The 15,243-nt window shown below is 38.5% G+C and overlaps 1 protein-coding gene across 5 annotated transcripts in view; it reads right to left on the reverse strand.

Annotated features, from left to right (window-relative positions):
• The window catches only part of LCOR (ligand dependent nuclear receptor corepressor), an 87,514-nt gene that overhangs the window by 56,820 nt on the left and 15,451 nt on the right, over positions 1 to 15,243 (reverse strand). Inside the window, exon 1 of one of the 5 annotated variants that reach the window (XM_037399247.1) lies at positions 12,893 to 12,908. The exons of the other annotated variants lie outside the window; for them this stretch is intronic. The gene's annotated coding sequence lies outside the window, so the exon portion shown is untranslated. Of the gene's footprint in view, positions 1 to 12,892; positions 12,909 to 15,243 lie in introns of those variants that run through there. 5 annotated transcript variants of the gene reach the window in all.

Raw genomic sequence — 15,243 nt, forward strand, 5'->3', positions numbered from 1 at the left:
TACAGAGCTATTAACTACGCAATACTGTGAGTAGACAGGTTAGCAGAGTGAATATGAAAAGTACAAAGAATACTTTAAGGGGGACAGACAAATTCCACCTGCTTATAAAAATGGGTTCCAAATATGACCATAAAACTCAAGGCTACAACTTACTGTATGGCGTCTCCCCCATTTAACACTTTTGCTTTGTAGGTTTAGTAACAGTTTGCATACATCTAGGTGCAGCTTCTCCTACTTGCCTAAATCTTTTGAGAGGCAGAGGAAATGATAAAAAAAAAAAAAAGACACAAAAATACAGTTTCAAATTTAGAGAAACTTGCAGGGTGAATCAGGGACAGATAAACTACCTGAAATAGTCACTTTAAGAAAACAGTCGAAATCTAAATGATCACATGCCATGAAGGAGATCCATTATTCCATTGCAAAAGAGCAGTCATTCTAAAATAACTCTGACTTTATACAGACCTAATATCAAAGCTATCTTTTGGAACGCATACCTCAAAAGGAAAGGACAAGTAGCATTACACCCCCTCCCCGGGTGTCAGCAAGAGTGCCAGAGCACTAGCATCTTCAGATATCAGATTCAGAACCCTAGAGAACTGGCGGCCTGTAACACAACTTAGATGGCCGAAGTATTGCTGGGGTACGCCACCATCCTTGATCTAATATCAGAGGCTGACACTAAAAATCTAATCTCAGAAAGGACCAAGCAAAGAATAAAACAAACCCAACCAAACAAAAGAAAACAAACAAAAATTGAGTGACGGTGAAATAACAGTCAAGAGTAAAGAGAAACAGGGAGAGATCAGAAAACAAGGTGGAAGAGGAGAAACTAGAAAAAACATCTCATTGAACAGCACCTTGTCAGGCAGAGAAGTAGCACTGCCTCCAAAAAAAGCCAATTCAGGCTTCAGGAAGTGGCAGGAACAGTGGGAAAGGGCCGACCAACCTGACCTAGAAGAAAAATAGGAGAATCAGGGTATTGACCCATAGGTTTATAATGCTGACTCTTTTATGGGTAGTGATCCCTCAGAATTTGTATCTGAAATGAAACCTTGAAAAAAACAGCTAATCAACCTCATTCTTTACCCTTTTGTTTAAAAAATTATATTATATATATAAATAAAAATCCAAAGAGCTCAGAAATTTTACTCAAACTCACGACTCTTAAAATAGTAACTGCCAGTGACTCATGCCCCACAGTTTGCCATGCATGCAATTGCACACTGAAGTCCCTGCCAAGTTTTACAGCCTGGATATTGTACAATCATAGTTTGCTAGCCCACTGTTCTCAGTGATGCTAATGCCACTCGGGTTTTATTAATATTAAATATTGGATTTAGCAGTTGCATAGCAACAGCAGAACATCTTATGTGTAATGCTTGACATTAAAAAAGGCAAATAAGGGAAGTATGAATGTATTCAAAAATTATACTAAAGACTGGCAAAACTGCCATGAAGCTGAGCCCTATTCCCCCCCAAATGCAAAGTGCAATGCAGTAAAGACAGTATAAGCCCTGCAGTGTAGTATTCAGTCATTCAGGACTCCAAAAGAGCAACTGTGTACAGTTAATCATGCATAATACATTAAAAACAAAATCTTGAAAAAGGAGCTGCCTACTTTTTATAGTATTTTTTCTCTCCATTGTCACTGCTCTTAGAAGCTTGAAAAGAACATTTCTTTTCCCACCGACTGTCCTTTTCCATTTGGCAGATGATATTTTCCTGCATTTCAAATGGAACAGAAATTAACATGGCTGCCTCTCTTGAATTCCAGTTTCTATATTTTCATCATCTGTATTTCAGTGTCTGACAGTTCACAGCAGCTGAAGAGCAGGGCCAGTGGAAAAGTTGCAGGAATAACAGAATTAGGAAAGAGAAAAAGGGAAGAAGATCCCAGTATTTCAGAGCTTTCTCTTAGATACATTCCTCACAATTAAAGCAACCATACATTTAACCCTTATAATGTTACTGGTGACCTACACAAGGAAAAATGTCTTTTGGGTGTTAGTGTAAGAATTTAGAAAAAAAGGTGTTTGTTCTTTTTAAAAAAATACATTTACAAAGCATAAAACATCTTCTCTACCTCAGAAGGCTTGCCAGCAAGTGAAGAATTAGGAAAAAAAAAAATCCCATAAAGAACAAAGAAAACCCTTAGTACTGGAGCAAGGGTGGAATAACTTTTTAAACGTAGAGGTTGTTACACACTTACTACTATTTTACAATTGTTTGTTCTAAAAGTAAAGCAATATTTAAGAAACATTCTTTAAAATGTCCTCTGACAAAACTTTTATGCTAGAGGTAACAAACACAAAAATTAAAACTAAAAAAATAGAAAACAAAAAGAGAGAGCTGACTATACAGTTTTCAGTATGGTCAAATTTCACTAGTTTTGTCTCTGCACCTAAATAGTTTTATTTTCACCTTTTCTGGCATTTTCATCCTCCCTTCTGTAACGAAATATTTTAAGTCATAAATTTAAACTGTAATTATAGTTTGCTGCTTAAAAATTTACCTTCAAGCTTTGCAACAACAAAAAATAAAATCCAGTTAGATCCTCGTATCTTTTGCCTTAAAACTGAGAGCACTTGTAATGATGAAGTAGCTACCAGGCTCCTTGAGATAACACTATTAGAGAAGTTGATAGTCCAAGACAGTACTTTACTAGCTGATCTCTAGCAATGTGGATAAGCCAAAGACACATTCAACCCTTTAAAAAACAGGAATGCAAGATCTTCAGGAGATAGGGATGCATTTCTGGACTGCCACTAACACAGAGCCTAGCATTTCAAACAATGCTTTTTTTTTTCCCCTGCAACAGCACAGCTCAAACATACCCTTTAATACTCACTACATAATTCAGCCCTACATACGTATCTAGTCAAAGCAGTAAAGCTTGTACCACTAATTAGAATTCAAATAATTTTGAGAGTAGTAAAGAAACGAAAGGCTACAATCCACCTTTACCATTACATAAATTATTAAAGAACTCCAAATAAACGGGAACATAGCAAGGACCCTGGAGGAAGAAAATAAAACCCAACATACGTAGTTATCAACTCTTCAGCCCTAATCTCTGAATATCGATTTGTAAGCTAGATCTTAATAGACTAAGTAAGTACCAGGCAGGGCAGTAGTTAAGTATAATAGATTTGTAGACCAACTCCAACAGAAAATAAGGTAACTGATTCATCAGCATTTATTTATAATAAGCAATCAGCCTAATACATAGCACTTTGCACTTTAAAAGGACAACTTCAAAAAGCTGGAAATAGAGTCAAATCAATTAAGACAACAGTTGTCTACATCTTTTGTTTTAATTTCTTAACTATTTAGGAACTTTATACTAGAAACCCTCAAAACAGTATCATGGGGGAAAAAAAAAAAAAAAATCGGACCTGTTCATTAAAAAGAAAACAAAATATCCCACACAAAACCCAAAAAAATCCAAAGCCACAGTGCAACTAAGAGCAAAAGCACAGAGGAGACAAGAGGTTGGAAAAGGGACAGGGGGATTCAAAGCAAAGAACATAAATCAAAATTCAGAAATGTTACAAAGGTCAGAGCAAAGAGATAAACACAGCTTTGAAGTAAGCAAAGATAAAATCAAAAAGAAGGTACATATGCATGTTATCCAAAAAAAAAAGTTTACAAGAATATGGTAGTATATTAACATTCAACAGAATGGCATATGATCATTCAACAAAACCTATCAAGGTGCTGTTATTTAACATTTTTAAGTTAACAGTCTTGAATTGCAATGGAGGTGATTTTTTTTTTTTCCTGGAAGTTACTCAGAGAATGTTTGCAGCAGTGTTTAATTCCAGAAAGTCTTGGAATATTGAGGAAGTTCCCATGGGCTGGAGGAAAAAAAAAAAAAAATCATCCCTTTGAAATGTCAAAACATTAAATAGGTAAGTACTGGGGTCTCAACTTGGTAAAGGTTTTCAAAAACAAGAACAGCTCAGAGGACTACTGAGGAATTAACAGCAAAAACAGTGTCAATCAACATGAGCTTACAAAAATTACTTAATTTTACTTTTATGAAACAAAATTTCATTAACAGTAACAGGTTTGATAGAATATTTTTAGATTTACATAACATTTTTGGGCCGACACAACACATTTTGACTAAAACCAGCCAGGAAAAAAGAAAAATTAAAAACCCCAACCAAAGCAAAACAAACAAAAATCAGCCAAATACATATAAACCATTTTAAAAATCTATTAAGTGACAACTCTTGAAATGTTGGTGTCAATGAGAAACCACTGCTAGCGAGGTCCATCAAGTATTGGTTCTTGGCCCTCTGTCATTTAACATTTTAGTTGGTGTCTTGGAAGAAAGCAGTCACTAAATTTGCAGGATACACAAAGACAGAAAGAACAGCAAATAACAAAAGGCCCGGGTCACAGAGGCTGCTTACCAAAGCAAATGCAATTAAACACTACTTCTAAAGGGTGGTGGAGGGGAATGAAGAAAGCCACAAAACACACATCTCGAACAGGAAAAATAGCTTCTCAAAGACATACCCAGATCCAGCAGCTGAAATCAGAAGCTGATCAAACTCAGCCAGATATTAGACACTCTTAATTTTACAAGTGTCCAACTAAAGACACAAGATATGCACTCCAGGACCAGACTGACGCTTTCCCTACCTTAGGATTCTGGAGGTGTTATTTAGGGAAGCGTGGGCTGGCCGCTAAGATCTATTCCCCTTGTACTCTCCCCCAGCACTTACATTCATCATGATAGGAGTCTCATTAACTAGTAGGAAGCAAGAGCCACCACCATCACATCAGGTTCTTATTGGATTTCTCGTGCCTAGATTTTCTGGTCAAGATTGGATATATTTATCCACAGCTATGGGATTTGAAACAGGAATTAATTCAGAAAAATCCTACAGTCTATGTGTAACACGGGAATTCTGTCTCTTTCAGGACAAAAATCTATTAAACTTGAATGTTTCAGTCACAGGCATCTTAATAGAAAAGCAAGACCAAGCAACAAGGGAGGAGAAAAAAAAGTCACAGGACAGTTATTAATATACACCAAATCTCAGGACATGCATGTAATTATAAGTTGAGAATATTCTTTTATTCATGCAACAAAATAAAAGAAACTCCCATCCACCTAGATGAGCGATCTCGTTATCTGAATGGAGCCCAGTTAAGTACTCCAACTACCAGTTAAGCCAACTTTGTCTTAGCTTCCTGGGCAGCAAAGAAAAAGCTGTGCATCTTCAGCAATTTTTCGAAGTTCATGCTTCCACATTCTTGTTAACGGAACTGCACTGCTCAGGGACTTACTGCAGACATCCCTGCTCCAGAGACAACAGATGCCTTAGTAAATCCAAGGTCTTTCCAGGGACCTTAAATATCAATAACCTGGTTCTGTAAGAGCAATACAGACATACGTACAAAAGAAAACAACTAAGGATATTAAGATAGGTACTGTCTAAAGTAACAGGTATAACCAAGTCCTATATAGCAACACGTAGCTCTTCTATAGCTTTTTTTTCACCAGAACGTCTTGTGTTCCCAAGACAAAATATGTGGTATCATCTGCTGAGGTCCCTAAACAGGCCCTCGGAGCTCAAGAGAAAAAGAATCCTTTGGCCTTAGACTAATGTTTTATTCACTGTAGAACAGCATCTCCAGTAGAGAAGTTACATTTGAAGCCAACAAGGTACATGTTTTGTCAAACAGCCATTTCACTGTTACAGTAACTCACCACAGCAATAAACTGAGAAATCAAAAAAGGAACAAAAACATATGAACAGTACTTATCTGCTGCCATAGCAGAAGTACTTCTGAGCATCCATTCTGCAAGACTTCATTAAAATTCCACTAATGGTCTGTAATTTTAATAAAGAAGAAGCTGCAGCAGGCCATCCTCAGTCTTTTCTCCAAGCATCCCTCTCAACCAAGCAATTCCTTTTCCTCAGAGAATCAGGCCTAGGCACATTTTCTCTGATGCAATATCAAACTTGCAGCAAGGCATTTAAAAGTTAATGAGCTAAATATGACAGAAATCAGCTACATATCTCAACTACAGTACTGCAATGCACTTGCCTTCACAACAGGAAAGAGCCCTGCCAAATCCCCTAAACGGGGTAAGATCTCTCCCCTCTGCAGGGGAGAACAGAGAAGCAAAGAAAGCAAGTTATCAGGCTGCTTTGCAGTGATAGAAATGGAAACAGGTCTCCCCATCCTACATTGGCACTCTTAACTGGCAGATTATCTCACCGATTACAACTGAAAAGTGACCCCCAAGAAAACCCAGACGTGACAAGTTATAAAGCTTGTTGTGAGAGTACAGAGTATAGCAAGGCAAAAGGCATAATGCAGACAATCACCTGTCCCACTCCCACAAGGAATATTTTTGTGTGTGTGATGTGTGTGTGTGTGTGTGTGTGTGTGTGTGAGTGAGAATTGCATGAAGGCATGCAACCATCTTATCTCTAATCATAAGCCTCAGTAGCAGAATTCAGAAAAAGCCAAGGACTCTCTGCAATGGCTGTCTCAACATCACCTCAAGATACAGCAACTGCTCTGGCAGACTGAGCTGTAATCTTCATGTGGATTTGCGGGGGTGGGAAGATCCTCCGATTTGTAGATACGGCATCACTAATCTGGCTAGTTCTTCAAGTTGGGGGCTGTGGGCTTTTGTTTCACATTTTAACTCAAGATCAGGAGGTTTATTATAAGACTATCTGGTTTTCTTCGCAGCCAGTCACCACCAATATGCAGGACCTGACTGGAATCTTCTCATGTAAATACATGCATTTTATTACTTTAGAAAATAAACCAGAAAATACAGATATCACAAAATGGCAAAGCATGACAGCAGAAGAATCTCAGTAACTACCAACTTTTTATGTATTCTTAAAAAGTTAGTTTTTACTTAATGGCAGAATAAGATATAAATTAAAAAAAAAAAAAGCCCCAAACAAACTTTAACACTAAAAAGTGAAGTGGGAGTTGTTTCTCAGTATCTCAATTCAAAGACAGTGCTTATTTGTTCAATTCCAGGTCTAGAGTTCCAGCAGGCAACCAGGTACAACTTTCACTGAGAAGAAACTATATCAGCTAGCTAGAAGTTTATAAACAGATTAAGAGAATCAAATAGCCCAAGAATGAGAGTGCTCAATAGCATCACCACAGAACAGAAGTTTTTATACAGAGACCCAAATGTTTCTCAAACTCAGGGCTATTTTTTCCATATCCAACAGTGTTGCATTGTTTATTGCTGCAAAATAAAAACCTTCAAACTTTTTTCCTGTTGGAGACCACATGTTAATGCTTCACTCCCAAGCAAAGTTAAAATGACGTTCATTAATTACCAGTGTTTATCCCCATATCCCATGCTCCCCTGGCAGAAGCATAAGAATAGCCTTGCAAAAGACAGAATTTATCTGCCTGGAAAATGCCTCCCACACAAGAGAAGATTTCCAGCAACATCTATTCACTGCTCCACTATATTTCCTGGCCATAGTAATGCTCATTCCACAAATCAGCCAGTATCAGGTGTGCTGTCAGAAACAGCATGCCACAAGTATGTATAGCAGAGGCCCAAGTCAGTTTAAACCATAGAGGAACCCTCCCTCTCCCTCAAAAGTTGTATATGTGGAAGCACAGGACACCAGTGCCTTCCAGCCCAGCCACAAAAGATATGCATTGGCATGGTGCAGAAGTGTGAGTTAGAGTGGCTGAGATACTAGCGACATTTCATACTCCATAGCAGCCCTATTTGAAGAGGGTTGCCTTCCCCCAGCAACTCAGTCCTGCCCCACATCATTCTGTTTGCAACACACAGCCACCTACTGAAACAATTCAGCTAAAAAACAGCCCAGAAAGGGTAAGCACAAGCTGCTGAATTCATTTAAATGAGGACCACTAGCAGAAAAAAGCTCTACCAAACCACAGCTTTGATCTAGCAAACCCTTGGAGTGTGACTCTGGTTTTACCTCCTTTATCACAGGAGGTCAGTTATATCATCATTCATTACTGAATTAACTCAATATATTCTTCTCTTCTTTCTGGATCTCAAGTTATATCTACATAGATTTTTAAAATCTATGCAGGACTCTGCAAAGGGAAATGAAAATGTGATTCTACTTAGGAAACTAAATATAGTTGTATCACCCATCACTGAAAATCTGATGATCTTCCACAAATAGCATAGACACGTGAAAGTTTATTGAATGTTTCTTAGTTGAAAGGTGAATACACTAAGCTCACCTGTAAGGTAAAAACTACCAAGGGCTTTTTTATTCTGTTATTTGTGATTGTAAAATCTGTCTGATGTTAAATCACCACAATAAGCCACTACATAATTGCCCCAATGAAGAGTATGCCTTCTGAATCCAGCTAGCTAACAGCATCTTGAAAAATCTTATATGCCAGTATATCAAAATTCTGATAAAGAACCTAACAGAAGAAAAGAAGAACCTAACAGAAGAAAAGAAGAAGAAGAACCTAAATCACGGGAATGAAGCTGAATGATCGCTACAGTGAATATGAAGCACACCTGATGTTTTGAGAAGGCTTCCCAGAAACTCTGGAAAAGTATCCTTAGCCTTTTCAGATGGACTGTTCAGTTTTGTCTCAACAGAAAGGATAACCTAGGTGAAATCAGTGGGTGATGCAGGCAGCTACACATAAATGAAAGGGTAACTGAAAGCAGGGCAGGGGGGCAGAAGTTACCCACTTTAAACAAAAAAAAACCCTAAACCAAACAGATCAGCACACAGAGAGAAGTGTCTTAACACTGAAAGACAGGAGCACAGAATTCGTGCTAACTACAGAGCAAATTAAAGTGACCAGTTGTCACCACTGATGTCACATTTGAAAGTACACTTCAAGCAGGGCATTTGTGAGTCTATGACACAAGGTGCAAATGCAAAGGGAGCACAACTAAGCCTAACAGCCCCCTCCAGTTTTATGGTCATTTGCACAACAACAGTTATCAAGAGCACAATGACAACTCTTGCACACAAGATATAGCTGTGATACTATTGTTACTCTTGTGTCGATAGAACTAAATACTAGCAGAAATGTTCTTACCTATCCTTCATTCACTCCTCGGGTTATGCCTATGCACTAAAGAATCTGCAAGCCCTGATATTCCTCTGGAAACAGAGAAACATAAGCACAGCTGCTGACAACTTTGTAACAGAAGACTATAGCAGCAAAACAATTTGGTGCCGAGTAAGTTGTGGGAACTGAAATTGCCAGATGTGATGCAGCATTAGTCAGTGTAGACTGAGAGCAGTGAACCTTCTTTAAAAAAACAACACAGAGATGCAAGAAACTGCAGTAAACGGCTATAAGACAGCCTGGCCTTCGGGGTTTAGTGGAAATTTTCACAAAGAGCAAGTGACTGATAAATCTCTCTCTCACTTCTGATGTCATGTAATGTTTACCATCATTTCATGTAGCAACTCTTTCAATCTTACTAACATTTTAGCTTCAGATACACATCATCGATTCTGTAAACTATGCCTGCAGATGTGCTTCTCAGGAGAAGCACCTGGTTTCTGTAAGGTATTTTGTGTCCAGCTACAACTGGGATTACACTGAGCTTTTCTTTTTCCTCCTTGACAGCAACACGGGACAGAAGAAAGGCTACTTAACATCAGGCATTTCTATTCACACTTTTCACTGGCAATACAAACAGCTGCACAGGTGCATATGGAAGACAATGGGGGGGAAAAAAAATCAAGTTTTGCTTGCCTTATTTCTGGACAGGAACAATTTTCTGGCCTAGCCCAGTTATGTCAGCAGGAACAAGTGGCAGGACCAGGGACAGCTTCAACAGCATACTGCTGAAACCAAGACCTGTTTGATTTCCTCGTTCGCTTTCTCAGACTGCCTTTCCCTTATTCAGATTTGAGACAGACATCTGAAGTAGGTACTGGATCACCGCTGAAGACTGTAGTCAGAAAAAAATCCCTTGGGACTGGAGTGATGCAAAAGTCACATGACAGAGAACACATCTTTTATGATGGCCATTCAGCATTTCAAAGTTACACCCGAGTATCTTTTCTGTGAAGCTACAGTGAATTTAGTGTCTACAGGTATATTTAACAGTTTACGCTGCACTTAACTGAGTTATACACACAGTAATTTCAGCTCCTACCATCACCTAGGCCTTCCTCAAGCCAAGCAGTTCTGTGCAGCTTTTTGACACTGCCCAGACTTCTCCGTCTCATTTACTCCAGACCTTCTAGAACTCCCGAAGTACAGCATGTTATTGGCCTTTCATAGTTAAGGAAGTAAAACATTTAATCCATTGCACTTTGGTTGAGGCCACCCACTTCCCTCATAATTTTTGTTTTCAGTCTAGTTGGAAGTTCTCTGCTTGAAAGCAGCATGTGTGATCTGAACTTGAGAGAAGACAGCAGTCCCACACTTTCTGCATACTAAGTTTCTCAATGTCACTGAATTACAGCAGAAGCTTAGAATATGTTCAAGTTAATCAAATAATGGGTTTCTAGTCAAGAACATCAAACTGTTACAAAGACAAACATCTGGAGATCAGCCTTCTAGAACAACCAGCCTTGCTCCAATTTCATAGTTGCTATGTCAATAAAAAGGTCTTAGCAGACCTGTTACTGCCTCAGGTCTGTTCGAAGAATGGAGTCCCTGTTTAGGACATCCAGTAGATCTAAAAACAATTATTTGATGCTAAGTGAAGAAACACTGGAGATCACTCAGCCTTCTAAGAAACTGCCTACGACAGGCCTTCTCTTCAAAATCTGAATTAAATTTTCCAGGTAATCCACACACACACTTCTCAAACTCAAACTCAGCATTCTACATTACATTGTATTTCTGAATCCCATGGAGACCAAAATATCAGTAACAACCTCTATATGAAGAAACAAGAGAAACACTTCACAGTTTTGAGTGCCACTTCGCTATAAAAGCTTTAGTTTTTCACATGAGAGTCACTGTCTACTTACACCCAAAGCAGTTCTTTTTGTAACTTCTGAACACTACTTTCAGAGCAACATCTCAGAAACGGATTTCCTAATCCATGGCTAGGAACTGCCGGCAGTACAGCCATATAAACAGGGAAAGAATTTGATACTAACTGCGCTTCTGCAAGTGACATGGTAACCACCTAATCCTGAGGGATTAAAAATCTAGATAGCCCTAACCGATACACAAAGTTACAAGACAAGTTGATGTCTATGACACTTTGTAAATGACACTTTGTAAATATCTTCCCTTAAGGTCATTTTTTCCCTACAGATTTCTTCATACCTAAGTTTCTTGGGGGGGGGGGGGGGGGGGGGGAGGGAGGTACCAGGCACATGTAATGAACAAAGTATGGCACAGAGTTAACAAATTGCCAAATACAGTGTGTGCAAGAAGCATTAATAACAATTTAATGCAACTGCCTTGGTCCCCACTACTGTCAATTTTATACTTTAAATCCTATTAAGGTTATATCAGATATAGCCAAATTTTTTAGAAGTGTTCTTTGACACTAGAAACATTTCCAGGCTCAAGGAATATTAGACTTCTAGAACACACTGTGCTTCACCAGATTTAATAAAATAAACAATAGTACTCAGTAAGTCTCAAATTCCCTTGAAAAGCTTGTAAGCAACCGTAAGAAACTTGCTTTTCTATAAAATCACAGGAATAACACCAGAAGGGGTGAGTGAAGAAATCTGCCACTAAAATAAAACGCAGTGGGATACTAGAACAAGTGTTGCAAAACACTGCATTTTCCTAGCACTAGTTCTGAGAACATCTGTCAGAGTATCTAAGGTAAAGAACTGAAATCTTACCTAAATCTATTACCTATATACAGAGCTGGACAGTACAAATGAAAATCCAAGCAGAGAAACTATAACCAATTACTTTAAACTGTTAGCCAAGAAGATTGGCAACAGTTTTAACAGAAGAACTTCAAACCACACAAAGAGAATGCTCCTTTCACTTACATGAGGAAAACCCAAAGTGCACTGCAAAACTAAGGGTATAGAGGAACCTGCAAAATCATCAGCTACACAATGAACATTGTACTCAGCATCAAATTCACTTCACTACTGTAAACAAGTATTTAAATTACCGTTTCAGTAATTAAATTAGATATAGTAGTTGAATACATGAGACACTCCGAGAGGTGTCAGAGTCAAAAAAACATATTGAAAAATAGCCATTAGTTTAACACTGACTTCTTTATCTTTGAATTGCTAATTACTGCCAGACAGTTGCTTAACATAACAGAAAACATGAAATCTCATTTTGCAATAACTACACAATCACAAAACACATTTTTAAAGGAAGCTGCATTATAAAATCTACAAAAATAGTTCAGCATAGGGTTTACTCTTCCAGACAACTGGTTCCTTACAAGTACCAGAATAGCGTGACCTGTGATGCAAGGATTCAAGAAACTTCAGTGTGCAATTTTATTTTTTTGTTAACACTTATTTGATGCAAGTATTTCTATACATATTTGACTATTGCAAGTATTTAAACATCTCTCCTAGGGCCTGTATTCATGCATTCAGAAGTCTGAAGTGGTCTTTTACAAATATCTTGAACACAGTCTAAAGGTTTTATATGTTCTTGGATTAACCTACAGTTAATCTTATTAGACAAAGAGCCAAGATTTTCAAGAATGAGTGCTAAAGCTGTAACACTAAATAAGCCTGGCTCATTTAAAAAGCAACCCTGAAATTCTTCCTACTTCTGCCCCCATTTTAAATCACCAATAAGCACTAGTCAGACTGCAGAAAAACTTTCTACCAGCAGGCTTCTGAATATGCATAATGCCAATAAAGCTAATTACATTTCAAAAAATAATAATCTATGTGCAATTAAGATACTGGCAACATTTTAATGCAAAAAATTGTTTAAATATACTAACATCCTAGTCTTGGGATATCCAGTCAAGCTACGCAAAGAGATGGGTTTGTCCCTTGCATACTCCCAAATGTGGAAGTAGGATCAGAAACTGGATCTGGAAGAAAGGGTAAACAGCATGTTAGTTAAATTCACAGAGGATACTATGTTTGGAGACGTTGCAAACATTAGTGAAGACAAATACATAAATGACCTAGAGAGAAAATAAAATTAGTTTGGAAACCAAAATGTCTCATGAAAAATAATTTCAAACACTCAATGCAGAGGAAACCCGAGGATAGGGGAAGAAAAAGTGAAAGAAACCTAGAAGCAGCAACAGTGGACAGTCAGCTGAATATCTGCATTGAAAACAGTTTGGAGTTGCAGAGGCATCAAACAAAGCAGGGAAATTGAAGTTCTTTCTACAGTCTTTGCGCTAATAACAATAGCCATGTCCTCGCACAACTGCCAGTGACTGAAAAATTCTCCTTCACTCCCAGCAAGTGGAAAGCTCTTCTCAATGGCAAATCAAGTTCTGCAGGAGGTAGGGTTTAATTTTTTTTAAGCAAAGTTAACATACGGTTAGCATAAGCCTACACAGCAGGTTCTTCCAGTACTTCTGCTGCTCGTAGCTTTGTGCAGAACAGGAGGAAGCTAACAAAATGAACCCATTTTTACAGGTGCGACTCAACCTCGTATTGTTCAGATTTATTCACGTGGTCCTTGAGGAAAGAAACCAAAACAGCTACTTCCATGGAAAAACACAAAACAAACCAAGAAAACAAAAAAAAAACCCCAAACAAAAAACCCTTCACCCTTTACTTTTTCCTTGAAGTTACCTTCCTGAGAATGACATCCACTCATCCATCACAGTAGATGTCTGCACTATCCAGCTTTAAGGGCAAAGGCAACAGGAGGAAACAACTGACTCTACCTTTGGAAAGGCTACAAGAGAATCCCCACCCACAGCAGCCAGATAAATGTAAATGCAGAAGTTTAAGTAACCAGCATACATCTTCAAGGATTGTCAAGCCTTTGCTCTTCAGAAATACTTCCAGGCACAAACTAAAACCCATCTATCCTGCTTCATTCCCAAATGAACAGATTAGGCTAATTTTGCAGAATTTGTTACCCTCAATAACAAGACTTATGTGAGGCATCCATGTAAATACTTTATACTCAGGGCAGGCCACAGGTCAAATAGGAAATGAAAAAAACAAAACCCCTTTTAATAGAAGTCATCTTTCTGTCTATCATATTGCTGAATATTGGGACAAGCTCTGGCATGGAGGCCTGTGCTTCAGTTTATGCATATCATCATCACGTGAACAGGAGACTGAAGGTTTTCCCTCCTCTTGACAACTGCTAAGCTACGTGATTTGTGAAATAAGTCATCCTAGGAACACTCATCTACAGCTTCTGCTTGTGGTGTGATGGCAAGAACAAAGAAACAGTTCCTACCAGTCTGCCTGATCTTTGACAGACTGGTTGGTCCTGCATATTTCAATAGAGATTTGAACGACAGATACCCAGGCATCCCTCAAGCCAAAGGCACATGAAACACAGCTTTTAAAAGTACTGTAGTACCATTTCCAAGCAGTGCAAACTACAGGGACAGTACAGAACAGAGAACCACATCATCTCATTGAAGAACTCAATGCATTTTACAAAGATGTAAGGCTTTGGACATGACAAAAATTAATCTTTGCTTTTTGCACCAGGGAATATTGTCAAGGTATCTATGCAATCTTTTGCTCCTTTTGAAGGATCAGCATTAGCGTGAGGTAAAACTCATGTAGGCAAACTCCAATCAGGCCTACAGCTTCAAAGCACAGTCTCACAAGCATATCTTCCAGCAGTAACAGCAATTTGCAGCCCTTTCCTTCTCTGCTCCATCATTCATTTCTACCCCTGCACTCCATCAGTTACACTGGTGCAAGTTCATGAGACCGCGCAAGGGACGAGTGATTTTGCATCCCACTCACACTCCCCTTTTTGTTTTTTTAAAGGAGTAACTTCCAGAAGTTCACCTTTGCATAAGAATGGCAGTTCAAGCTTAAGACAAAGGTTTAACTGGCCCAGCATCCATATTCCAGTAAGAGTGAAGTCTTAAGTGGCCACATAAAGGGTTGCCTTAAACAATGCCATCATGAAAAGCATGCCCAGCAAACCCTGGAGTACATCTGCTAAGGAACTACAAGTGTAGCTACTGCTTAAGAGACTGTTCAAGAACAGAGCATGCACTTACTCCGATTTGTTAAACATGTAACTGCTTTGGACTCCTTGTAAGTGAAACACATGGGAGGTGTATTACAGTGAAGATGCTGGCGAATCAAGACCTATTAGAACAGAAAGGAGCTAGAATCAACAATACTA

This window comes from Falco rusticolus, chromosome 9 (genome assembly GCF_015220075.1).
Source record: "Falco rusticolus isolate bFalRus1 chromosome 9, bFalRus1.pri, whole genome shotgun sequence".
Classification (NCBI taxonomy): domain Eukaryota; kingdom Metazoa; phylum Chordata; class Aves; order Falconiformes; family Falconidae; genus Falco; species Falco rusticolus.